Source organism: Mobula birostris, chromosome 7 (assembly GCF_030028105.1).
Source record: "Mobula birostris isolate sMobBir1 chromosome 7, sMobBir1.hap1, whole genome shotgun sequence".
NCBI classification, from domain to species: Eukaryota; Metazoa; Chordata; class Chondrichthyes; order Myliobatiformes; family Myliobatidae; genus Mobula; species Mobula birostris.
The window spans coordinates 131,099,041-131,112,722 of record NC_092376.1 but is presented as its reverse complement, the minus strand read 5'-3'; the positions used below and the strand labels follow the sequence as shown (position 1 = coordinate 131,112,722).

At 41.7% G+C, this 13,682-nt stretch overlaps 1 protein-coding gene across 3 annotated transcripts in view; it reads left to right on the top strand.

The window, feature by feature from the left end:
* The first annotated feature begins 687 nt into the window (after positions 1–687).
* Positions 688–13,682, top strand: part of fbxo38 (F-box protein 38) — an 82,624-nt gene continuing 69,629 nt past the window's right edge. For all 3 annotated transcript variants that reach the window (XM_072263755.1, XM_072263754.1, XM_072263757.1), the window contains exon 1: positions 688–776. The gene's annotated coding sequence lies outside the window, so the exon portion shown is untranslated. The remainder of the gene's footprint in view (positions 777–13,682) is intronic.

Here is a 13,682-nt window from a genome sequence, read left to right as displayed (position 1 = left end):
GAGATAATCTCTGAACACTGCTAGAGATGGAGGACCTTCATTGCTGTCCTAAACTCCTGTGGTGTAACAGACAGTAAATAAGTATTTAATTTAACTATTTATATACTTACTGTTATTTAGTTTTTTTCCTATTATTATATATTGTATTGTTATATGTTGAGACATTGTACTGCTCCCACAAAAGCAAATTTCACAATATGCCAGTTATCTTAAACCTGATTCTGATTCTGTTCAGATGTAATGTGTGAAAAACGAGTGAGATGGATCACAAATTAAAAAAAAAACAGAAAATCCTATAAATATCCTAAGCATATGTAGGGTCATATTAATTTGAATACTCCTCCGAAGGGTCTAGGCCTGAAACGTCAACTATCTATTCATTTCCATAGACGCTGCCTGACTTCATAAGTTCCTCCAGCACTTTCTTTGTGTGTGTCTTAAGAGCAGATATATTTTACTTTGTGTTTTTTTACCGAAAGAATACACAATGCAATCAGTGTATATATATCTATCATGTCATCAAATCAATGCATCCATAGTTCCAATATTCTTTCAAAGCATCAAAGCCGATGACCGAATTAAAAGAGGAAACTCGGGCCCAGACCGTACTGGGAAAGAAGAGAAACGCGTTTCCAAATTTGAGGAGGTTTGTTTGTCTTCGCCAGCTCGCCGTGGCTGCGGAGCATGCGCAGTGACGGCCAGCGGACAGTGGGGGTGGGTGACCGATGTTGAAGTGGCCGGTCTCGAGCTCTCAGAGCGGCGGCTCCTCGGAGCAGGTGAGGGGAAGGGGGGCAACGGCCGGTCCGAGCTCAGAGCGTGTAATGGGGCGGTGGCGGGGGTCGGGGGTCAGGCGTAGGCCGGCCTTCACTGGGGTGCGGCGGGGCTGCTGATTAGCAAAGGCACAGCACCGGGCCTGATCAACACGGCCCGGAATCCCGAATCCCAAGTGACGGAAATAACAACAGAACTCCCCAGAACCGTCCCACTCCGGACCCGTAGCTAGTCAGTCCTGTCTTACCTCCCCCACCCCATGACAACTTCGTCCATCTTCCAAACAACGACCTGTCCTCCCCTCCCCCTCCAAATGCAGCCCCGTGTCCTCCATCCCCAAGACAGCTCCAGCCTCCTCCACCCCGACCCCCAGAGACAGACCTGTGTCAGGCCTGCTGTTCTCCCCACACCCCAGAGACACGTCTACGCTCCTCCCCACACTCCCAAGATGGCACTGGCCCTATCCCCACTGCTAAGAGCCTAGACCCCTCCGCACCCCAGAGACAGCCATATCTTCTCCAGAAACAGTCCTGTCCACCTACCGTTAAAGACAGTGCTGCCGCCCCCCCCCCATAGTGCCCCTTTATTGTATCCCCAGAGATGTATCTCTAAAGGGCAGTCCCATTGCCAAACCCCTCCCACAGAGATGACCCTATGTTTCCACCCTCCTCAGAGGTGTCCCTTCATCTTCCAGTTACAGACTTATCATTTCCATCGTACCATAGTCATAGACAGCTCTATCCCTGTCACTTCACACATCTCCCCCTCAGAGACAGCTCTGCCCCCAGCCCGGCAGTGCAGTCTCTACCCACATCCAAGACAGACATCCTCATCTTCGCTCAATCAGATTGATAGCCCCATTTCCGTCCCTGCAGACAGTTAGCAGTGTCTTCTCCCCTTGTCTCAATTACCCCCCCACCCAAACCATCATAGTGCGTGTCAGCCCCATCTCTAAACGATCTCTCCACAATTTACAGATAACCTCCGTTGCCGTAACTCCCCTCCCATTCTACTCAGCCCAGCAAATTCTTACAACATACAACAGTAGCCGACAGCGTGTGGAATAAACATTGAAATTTCCAATTTCAAGTGCCCTGCACTCCCTGTGCTCATTTCTTTCCTGATCCATCCAGGTTCTCTCACTCTCACTTCTAACACCCAGGCTTGCTGCCCTCGCTCTTGTTTTGCACACATTTAATCCATGGGATCTTCTATCCCATCTCACAACTGGATCCGGCATTATCTCTTATTTGGTTCCATTTAGTACTTCCCTTACTCATCAACATTTGCAACATCTTGTGTCTGCATATTAGCCTCCGATCTCCCCTCCCACTGCACACGGCCATCATCCCTGCTGTCATCTGGTTCTTCCTGTGGCCTACTAGCTACTGCTTCATTCCCCCTCCTTAATTTTATACTGGCTCTCTCCTCTACACTCGTAGTTTTGATGCAGACTCTTGATCTCTGTCGACCATACCTCTGCTTCCACAGGTGCTGCTTGACCCTGCAGCATCCAGATTACAAAAGTTGCCTGTGCCTGTCCCTGCTCCTCTTTCCACTTTCCACAGCCCTATAATGATATAATCAGCCCTTCTGTTATATTTTTCTCTCAGTACTCTTGCGATCCCTGTCACCTGCAGGGCCAAGATCAGCTGTGACCATCTCGAACTATAGTCAGCCTTCTTTCCTTTCCCCCACATAGGTCTACAGACATAGCTTTTGTTTCCTCCCACGTGTATCAGGAGGCGTTTGTCCATATTGTATTTATAATACATTCCTTACGACAGATGCCAGATTACTATTTTCCTATTTACTATTTGTCAATATGTTGATACATTAAGAGATGTCGATTAAAAAAGATGGAGGGTTATGGCCTGTGTGAGAGGGAAGAATTAGATTAACTGTAGGTTTATGTTGGTCAGCACAACATTGTGGGCCTGAGAGTGCTGTCTATGTTCTATGTGGGTTTTGTTCTGGCAGATGCGGAGCTTTTGAAAATGACAAATTGCATTCCCTATCTTCACTTTTAAAACCGAAGAATGTAGGCCATAATTCAACATTTCCAGGACATTTGTTTTTCTCTCATTTTTACTCTTGCTATTTACTTTCAGTGTTTCATACTGTATGATTGTTGATGGAGGGTAACTTGTGTATGCAGTATATTTAGATTTCCAAAATGCATTTGGGGCTGCTACATAAATGAAGAGCTGAAGACATTGGAAGAATTGTTCCTTCATGGATTGAAAATAGGATGCCACATAGTAAACAAAGATTTGAAATAAATATAACTGTTTCTGAGGGATATTTCAAAAATTGTTTTTTGACTTTTATTGACTTAGAGGACAGGTGAATTGTAAAGTTTCCCAACTTGCTGCACTGATGAAAATAATTGAAATATCATGATGATTCTGCAATGGGATTTAGATAAATTGAGTTCAGAGTCAGAATCAGGCTTAATATCACCGACTTACAGTACCTGTAAAAAGTTTTCTCTACACCCCACCCCCTGGAAGTTTTCATGTTTTATTATTTTACAACATTGAATCACAGTGAATTTAATGGCTTTTTTGACACCGATCAACAGAAAATGACTCTTTGTGTCAAAGTGAAAACAGATCTCTATAAAGTGATTTAAATTAATTACAAATATAAAACACAAAATAATTGCATAACTAGATGCGCCTTTGGCAGCTATTACAGCCTTGAATCTGTGCGGATAGGCTATCAGCTTTGCACATCTGGACACTGCAATTTTTCCCCATTCTTCTTTATAAAACTGCTCAAGCTCTGTCAGATTGCATGGGGATCGTGAGTGAACAGCCCTTTTCAAGTCCAGCCACAAATTCTCAATTGGATTGAGGTCTGGACTCTGGCTTAGTCACTCAGGACATTAACTTTGTTGTTTTTAAGCATTTCTGTGTAGCTTTCACTTTATGCTTGGGGAAAACAAATCTCTCAAGTCACAGTTCGCTTGCAGACTGCATCAGGTTTTCCTCCAGGATTTCGCTCTTTTACTGCAATCATTTTACTCTCTACCTTCACAAGCCTTCCAGGGCCTGCTGCAGAGAAGCATCCCCACAGTATGATGCAGACACCAGCATGCGTCATGGTAGGAATGGGGTTGGGTTGAGTTGATGTGCTGTGTTTGGTTTACACCAAACTTTGCATTTGGTCTGATGGCCAAAAAGCTCAAGTTTGGTTTCATCAACCATAGAACCTTCTTCCAGCCATTCAGTCTTCCATATGCCTTCTGGCAAACCCTAGCTGAGATATCATGTGAGTTTTTTTTCAACAGTGGCTTTCTCTTTGCCACTTCCATAAAGCTGCAACTGGTGAAGCACCCAGACAACAGTTGTTTCATGCATATTCTCTCCGATCCCAGCCACTAAAGCCTTTAACTCCTCCAGAGTTGTCATAGGTCTCTTGGTGACCTCCCTTACTAGTCTCCATTTTGCGTGGTCTCTCAGTTTTTGAGTGCGGCCTGTTCTAGGCAGATTTACAGCTGTGCCTTATTCTTTCCATTTCTTGATTGATTTAACTGTACTCCAAGGGATATTCAGTGACTTGGAAATTTTCTTGTATCCATCTCCTAATTCGTGCTTTTCAATAGCCTTTTTGCAGAATTGCTTGGGGTGTTCTTTTGACTTCATGGTGTAGTTTTTGCCAGGATCCTGACTCACCAGCAGTTAGACCTTCCAGATACATGTGTATTTTTACTACAATCAACTGAAACACCTTGACTGCTCACAGATTTCCAAAAACAGATCTCTGTTTTAACTAATTATATGACTTCTAAAACCAGTTGGCTGCACCAGTAATGATTTGGTGTGCCATATTAATGGGTGATGAATACTTATGCAATCAATTATTTTGTATTTTATATTTGTATTTAATTTAGATCATTTTGTAGAGATCTGTTTTCACTTTGACATGAAAGAGTCTTTTTCTGTTGATCGGTGTCAAAAAAGCCAAATTAAATCCACTGTGATTCAATACTGTAAAACAAGAATGCGAAATCTTCCGGGGTTGTGGGGGGGGGGGGGTGAATTCTTTTCCTAGGCACTGTGTGTTATGAAATTCTTTAACTTTGTGGCAGCACATGCAATGCATGATATAGAAAAAAACTGAATTACAGTAAGTATATATACATATTAAATAGTTAAAGTAAGTAGTGCAAAAATAGAACTTTTTAAAAAAAAAAGTAGTGAGATAGTGTTCATGGGTTCAGTATCCATGTGGAGATTGGATGGCAGAGGGGAAGAAGCTGTTTCTGAATTATTGAGTGTGTGCCTTCAAACTTCTATACCTCCTTCCTGATGGTAACAATTAGAAGAGGGCAAGTCCTGACTGGCGGGGGTCCTTAATAATGGATGCCGCCTTTCTGAGGCACTGCTCCTTGAAGGTGTCTTGGATATTACAGAGGCTAGTAACCATGATGGAGCTGACTAATTTTCTCCCCCTGTGCAGTTTACTTCAATCCTGTGCAGTGCCGCCTGCCCCCTCCCCATACCAGATGGTGATGCAGCCAGTCAGAATGATCTCCACAGTACATCTGTAGAAGTTTTTGAGTGTTATAAATGATAAGCCAAATTTCCTCAAACTTCTAATGAATTATATTCTCTGTCTTGCTGCCTTTATAGCTGCATCATTATGTTGTTACCAGGTTAGATCCTCAAAGATATTGACACCCAGGAACTTGAAATTGCTCACTTTCTCCACTTCTGATCCCTCTATGAAGACTGATTTGTATTTTCTCACCTTACCCTTTCTGAAGCCCACAATCAGCTCTTGGGTGAAAACCTATCAAACGAAGTTTAATGTGGGGAGGCCATGCTCTCTGGTAAGAGGTGTCAAATGACAGGTTATTGTCTAATGGAGAGAGCCTGTAAATGAGTTTAGCTCAGAGCGATGTCGGTGTTTTAGTGCGTGAATCAAATATAGTTAGCAGGCAGATCCATAAAGTATTTACGCAAGTGACATGATGGCCTTTATTACAAAGGGGTTGGAATTTAATAGTTAGAGAAGTTTTGCTACAATTGTGCAGTTTTGATGAGATCACACTGGAATACTGTGCATAGTTTTAGTATCCTTGTCTAAAAGTGGATGAAATAGCATTGGAGACAGGAATGAAAGGGTTATCATACGAGGAACATTGGCTGCTGGTCTGTACTTGAATTCAGAAGGATGAGCGGGGATCTCATTGAAACCTTTTGAATGTTGAAGGGCTTAGACAGAGTAGATGTGGAAAGGATGTTTCCCATGGTAGGAGAGTCTAAGATAAGAGGGTGCAGCCTCAGGAAAGAGGGGAGCCCTTTCAACACAGAGATGCTGAGAAATTTCTTTAGGAAAAGGATGGTGAATTTGTGGAATTTGTTGCCATATGCAGCTGTGGAGGCCAAGTCATTGGGTGTATTTAGGGTAGGGATTGAATGGACATGACATCAAGGGTTCTAGGGAAAAGGCTGGGAACTGGGGTTGAGGAGGAGATTTTAAAAAAAGGATCAGCTATGATTGAATGGTGGAACAGACCCGGTGGGCTAGATGGCCTAATTCTGCTCCTATGCCTAATGGTCTTATGGAAACTAGGATAATACTGGTTTCCATAAGACCATAATGCTGATTCACCAGGATAATACTGGGTTGAGGGGTTGTCCTGTAAAGAGACACCAATTTGCATCTATATTCCTTGGGAGTTGAGAGAAATGAAGGGTAACCTTATTCAACACATAAGAGCCTATTGGGGGTTGACAGCGTGGGTGCTGAGATATTCTCCCAATTAGTGAAAATCATGAACCATGGGACAAAATAACAAGATATGGAACTATTCATTCAAAAATGCAGTGCAAAGAATTTGTTCTCTCTTGCAGTAGTGCATCTCTGGAATTCACTGCCACCAAGAATAGTGGAGGTTGGATTGTTAAATATTTATAAGATGGGATGGATAAATGATCAACCGCTGGTCCTACTCCTTTTTCTTTTGTAAAGTTTGCTCATTCATCTTTGATCTAATAGTGCTATGATTATTAATTGCCAAATTTGGGCAAACTTTTCTGTTAGGCTTACTTTTGCATCATGGACATATAGATGAATTGTAAGACTGTATTAACTCTTTAAAATGTAGCTATTACTTTTTATTGTCATGCATTTTAATTTATTTGCCTAGTTAACCACAACCAAATAGCCTTTATAATTTATTTTATTCCAATTAGGAATACTGATTTCAGATCAGAATCAGGTTTACTGTCATCAATATATGTAGTGAAACTTTGTTAACGGAGTTAAGAGAGGCAGGACTGCGCAGGCGTGTGACATTGGGCAGTGAAGCGCGGAAGACTTAAAAAGTCAGAAATCCTGATTCGGGTTTAATTCAGAGTAAATGAGGTGCTCGAGGAATATAAAGAATGTAAAAAGAATCTTAAGAAAGAAATTAGAAAAGCTAAAAGAAGATACGAAGCTACTTTGGCAAGTAAGGTGAAAATAAATCCAAAGGGTTTCCACAGTTATATTAACAGCAAAAGGATAGTGAGGGATAAAATTGGTCCCTTAGAGAATCAGAGTGGATGGCTATGTGCGGAGCCAAAAGAGATGGGGGAGATTTTGAACAATTTCTTTTCTTCTGTATTCACTAAGGAGAAGGATATTGAATTGTGTAAGGTAAGGGAAACAAGTAGGGTAGTTATGGAAACTATGATGGTTAAAGAAGAGGAAGTACTGGCGCTTCTAAGGAATATAAAAGTGGATAAGTCTCCGGGCCCTGACAGGATATTCTCTAGGACCTTGAGGGGAGTTAGTGTGGAAATAACAGGGGCTCTGACAGAAGTATTTCAAATGTCATTAGAAACGGGGATGGTGCCGGAGGATTGGCGTATTGCTCATGTTGTTCCATTGTTTAAAAAGGGTTCTAAGAGTAAACCTAGCAATTATCGGCCTGTGAGTTTGACGTCAGTGGTGGGTAAATTGATGGAAAGTATTCTTAGAGATGGTATATATAATTATCTGGTTAGACAGGGTCTGATTAGGAACAATCAACATGGATTTGTGCGTGGAAAGTCATGTTTGACAAATCTTATTGAATGTTTTGAAGAGGTTTCTAGGAAAGTTGACGAGGGTAAAGTGGATGTTGTCTATATGGACTTCAGTAAGGTCTTTGACAAGGTTCCACATGGAAGGTTAGTTAGGAAAGTTCAATCATTAGTTATTAATATTGAAGTAGTAAAATGGATTCAGCAGTGGCTGGATGGGAGACGCTAGAGAGTAGTGGTGGATAACTTTGTCAGATTGGAGGCCGGTGTCTAGTGGTGTGCCTCAGGGATCTGTACTAGGTCCGATGTTGTTTGTCATATATATTAATGATCTGGATGATGGGGTGGTAAATTGGATGAGTAAGTATGCAGATGATACTAAGATATGTAGAGTTGTGGATAATGAAGTAGGTTTTCAAAGCTTGCAGAGAGATTTAGGCCGGTTAGAAGAGTGGGCTGAAAGATGGCAGATGAAGTTTAATGCTGATGAATGTGAGGTGCTACATTTTGGTAGGACTAATCAAAATAGGACATACATGGTAAATGGTAGGGCATTGAAGAATGCAGTTGAACAGAGGGATCTAGAAATAATGGTGCATAGTTCCCTGAAGGTGGAATCTCATGCGGATAGGGTGGTGAAGAAAGCTTTTGGTATGCTGGCCTTTATAAATCAGAGCATTGAGTATAGGAGTTGGGATGCAATGTTGAAATTGTAAGGCCAAATTTGGAGTATTGTGTACAGTTCTGGTCACCAAATTATAGGAAAGATGTCAACAAAATAGAGAGAGTACAGAGAAGATTTACTAGAATGTTACCTGGGTTTCACCTCCTAAGTTACAGAGAAAGGTTGAACAAGTTGGGTCTTTATTCTTTGCAGTGTAGAAGGTTGAGGGGGGACTTGATAGAGGTATTTAAAATTATGAGGGGGATAGATAGAGTTGATGTGGATAGGCTTTTTTCCATTGAGAGTGGGGGAGATTCAAATAAGAGGACATGAGTTGAGAGTTAAAGGGCAAAAGTTTAGGGGTAACATGAGGGGGAACTTCTTTACTCAGAGAGTGGTAGCTGTGTGGAATGAGCTTCCAGCAGAAGTGGTTGAGGCAGGTTTGATGCTGTCATTTAAAGTTAAATTGGAAAGCTATATGGACAGGAAAGGAATGGAGGGTTATGGGCTGAGCGCGGGTCAGTGGGCCTAGGTGAGAGTAAGAGTTCGGCACAGACTAGAAGGGCCGAGACAACCTGTTTCCGTGCTGTAGTTATGTGGTTATGTGGTTAACTTTGCGGCAGCAGTACAATGCAATACATGATAATATAACTGAATTAAAGTAATGCATATTAAATAGTTAAATAAGTAGTGCAAAAACAGAAATAAAAAGTAGTGAGGTAGTGTTCATGGGTTCAATGTCCACTCAGAAATCAGATGGCAGAGGGGAAGAAGCTGTTCCTGAATCATTGAGTGTGTGCCTTCAGGCTTCTGTACCTTTTTCCTGACGGTAACAATGAGAAGATGGCATTTCCTGCGTGGTGGGGGTCCTTAATGATAAACGCCGCTTTTTTGAGGCACCGCTCCTTGAAGGTGTCTTGAATGTCTAGAAATTTTCAAGTGTTTTACATGATATACCAAACCTCCTTAAACTTCTAATGAAATATAGCTGCTGTAACCAGGAACCTGAAATTGCTCACTCTCTCCACTTCTGATCCCTCTATGAGGACTAGTGTGTTTTCTCTCATCTTACCCTTTCTGAAGACCACAGTCACCTCTTTGGTCTTACTGATGTTGAGTGCAAGGTTTTTGCTATAATATCACTCAACTAGCTGGTATATCTCGCTCCTGTTCGCTTTCTCGTCACCATCTGAAATTCTGCCAACAATTGTATTGTCCCCAAATTTATAGATGGCATTTGAGCTGTGTCTAGCCACACAGTCATGGGTGTAGAGAGAGTAGAGCAGTGGGCTAAGCAGACATACCTGAGATGTGCCAGTGTTGATTGTCAGTGAGGTGGATATGTTATTTCCAATCCATATTGATTGTTGTTTCCTGGTTAGGAAGTTGAAGATCCATTTGCGGAGAGAGGTACAGAGGCCCAGGACTGTAGTAATGATGGTGTTAAACAAGAGCTATAGTCAGTAAACAGCATCCTGACAGGTATTGTATTGTCCAGATGATCCAGGACCATATGAAAAGCCAATTACATCACTTCCATAGTAGACCTATTGTGGTGATAGGCTTTTTACAGTGGGTCCAGGAGCTTGCTGAGGCAGGAGTTGATTCTAGCCATGACCGACTTCTCAAAGCAGTTCTTCACTGTAGATGTGAGTGTTACTGGATGATAGTCATTAAGGCAGTTTGCGCTGCTTTTCTTGGCGCTGGTATAATTGTTGCCCTTTTGATGCAGGTGGGAACTTCTAACCGTAGCAGTGAGAGATTGAAAATGTCTTTGAACACCCCTGTCTGTTGGTTGGTACAAGATTTCAGAGCTTTACCAGATATTCCGTTGGGGTCTACTGCCTTGTGAGGGTTCACCCTCCTGAAAGATCGTCTGATGTTAGCCTCTGAGACAGAGATCATCTCGTCACCGGGTGCTACAGGAATCTTCATAGTCGTAGTTTTATTCTCTCTTTCAAAGCGAGCATAAAAGGTGTTGAGCTTGTCTGAGAGTGAAGCATCACTGCCATTCATGATGTTGGGTTTCACTTTGTAGGACGTAATGGCATGCAAACCCTGCCAGAGTTGATGTGTATCCAGTGTTGCCTCTAACCTCGCTTGGAGTTATTCCTTAGCTCTTGAAGTACCCTTTCGCAAGTTATTTCCTGATTTTCTTGTACAGACCTAGGTCACCAAATTTAAATTCCACAGATCTAGCCCTCAGCAGACTATGAACCTCCTTGTGGCCAAGAAGTTCTATTCAAAAGGTTCAAAGGAACATCTAAACAATCTGATGCATTTTAGAAACAAGTCCTGTGGACTGATGAGGTTAAAGTAGAGCTTTTTGGCTGCAAGGAGCAAAGGTATGTTTGGAGAAAAAAGGGTGCAGAATTTCATGAAAAGAACACCTCTCCAACTGTTAAGCACGGGGGTGGATGGATCATGCTTTGGGCTTGTGTTCCAGCCAGCGGCACGGGGAACATTTACTGGTAGAGGGAAGAATGAGTTCGATTAAATACCGGCAAATTCTGGAAACAAACATCACACAGTCTGTAAAAAAGCCGAAGATGAAAAGAGGATAGCTTCTACAACAGGATAATGAACCTAAACACACCTGAAGATGCACAATGGACTACCTCAAGAGGCACAAGCTGAAGGTTTTGCCATGGCCCTCACAGTCCCCTGACCTAAACATCATTGAGAATCTGTGGATGGACCTCAGAAGGGCAGTGCATGCAAGACGACCCAAGAATCTCACAGAACTAGAAGTCTTTTGCAAGGAAGAATGAGTGAAAATCCCCCAAAGGAAAATTGAAAGACTCTTAGCTGGCTACAAAAAGTGTTTACAAGCTGTGATACTTGCTAAAATGGGTGTTACTAAGTACTGCCATGCATGATGCCCAAACTTTTGCTTCAAGCCCTTTTCCTTTTTTGTTATTTTGAAACTGTAAAAGATGGAAGTCAGAAAAGTTTTCTTGCTTAAAATATTAAAGAAATGTGTCATCTTTAACATTATGCCTTTTGGAAATCAATTAGTCTTTTACTAGCTTAGATATTCACAGTAACAGAAATTTTGACAGGGGTACCCAAACCTTTGCATGCCACTGTATCTGTAACCCTGAACTCTTTATGAATTTCTAACTTTTGTAAAATGTAATGTGACAAAATGGAACCTATGAAATCCCAGAGTGGTTTGCTAGTTTGGATGGAGGCTTATAAGAAGCTGTGTGTGTTTTATGACAGGGGATCTGAGTTTGATGGCTGGGGTGGGGTGTGATTTGACAACAGAGGTAAATAGGACACAAACTTCTAAACAAGACCAGATAAAGATGCAAATAACGGTGGAATGTTATAGAATAGAATTAATTATTCTTCTCTGTAAAAAGTATAAAAGTCGTTTGGTTTGAGCTATAAGAATGAAGCGATTTCCAGATGTTAACTTGTATGGGGTTAGATCTTCCCTAGCAAGTAAAATAATAAATGTGCTATTATTTGATCCATTCTGAATTTGCTGTAGTTTGTTACTGTATATTAGAAGACCTTTTTGAAAGGTACACAACTGCACCCTAGATAGTTTATATAAACCCTCGGCCTCCTGTCCCATGATCCTCTCACATCCCTTTTGCCAATCAACTTTCCAGCTCTTAGCTCCATCCCTCCCCCTCCAGTCTTCTCCTATCATTTCAGATCTCCCCCTCCCCCTCCCATTTTCAAGTCTCGTACTATCTTTTCTTTCAGTTAGTCCTGATGAAGGGTCTCGGCACGAAACGTCGTTTGTACCTCTTCCTATAGATGCTGCCTGGCCTGCTGCGTTCACCAGCAATTTTTATGTGTGTTGCTAGTTTATATAATGTTTCCTTTAAGTGCTTATTTTTTTGTCTTCTGCATTAGTGTCAGTAGAAGAGACTATATTTTAGATTTTCAAACATTCCTTTTCCAAAAAATTAAATGTTACAAAGAAATTGTATTTTGATAAACAAAGTAACATATTAAGTAATATACTACTTTTCAGATAAAAACTTGATTATTTTGTAGAAACATAGCCCAGTGTATGATTAAACAAAGATAACAAACAGGTGCTTATGATCAGTGACTGAAACAGAAATGGGTGTAGAAGGAATCAAACTAGGTGAAGAACAAGCAAACTGATAGGTGACAGTGTGGCAGTTGTGACAGTTTAACGTTCAAATCATTAGTTATTACACCATGGCAAAGGTGATCATAGCAACAAGACACAAGGTGGTTATCTTGCATCAGCAAGATCTCTCCCAAGCTGAAATTTCATAGCAGACAGGAGTTTCAAGATGTGCTGTCCAAGTTCTTAAGAAGCACAAAGAAACAGGCAAGGTTGAAGACCGGAAATGCAGTGGTCAGCCATGGAAACTGAGTGCATCAGATGAGAGATGCATCAAACTGACATTGCTTCTAAATTTGAAGAAGTGCTGCACTGATATCAGCTCTGAACTCTCAGAAATCACTGGAATCCAAGTACATATCTCTACAGTCCTGTGAGAAATGGTCTTCATTGGAAGAGATGCTGCCAAAAAGCCAGTCCTCCAAAGTGGAAACAAAGCCAAGAGACTCACCTGTGCCCAAAAACACAAGGATTGTGTTGTTGAACAATGGCAGCAAGTGCTCCGGACTCAACGAGTGTAAATTTGAAATTTTTGTTTCAAACAGGAGGTAGTTTGTCTGTAGAAGAGCTGGAGAGGTCTACGTGGATGAGTGTCTACAACCAATAATGAAGCATGGCGGAGGTTGGCTGCAGGTTTGGGGCTGCATTTTTGCAAATGGAGTCGGTGATCTGGTCAGAATTAATGGAGTGCTCAGTGCTGAGAAGTATAAGCAGATTTTTATCCATCACATAATACCGTCAGGTCTGATTGGTCCCAACTTCATTCTGCAAAGGGATAATGACCCCAACCACACGACCAAAGTTATAAAGATCTATCTTCAGCGAAAAGAAGAACAAAGAGTTCTGCACAGATGGCATGGCCCCCGATCACTACATTGAAGCTCGCTGGAATCATCTGAAGAAACAGAGCAAACGAGACAGCCAAAATCTGAAGACAAACAGTGGCAAGTTCTCCCAAGATGCTTGAAACAACCTACCAGTCAATTTTCTTATAAACCTGCATGACAGTGTGCCAAAGAGAATTGAATCAGTTTTAAAGGTGAAGGGTGGTCACACCAAATATTGATCTGATTTTTTTTTTACTGTTTACTGCTTTTTATAGTAATAT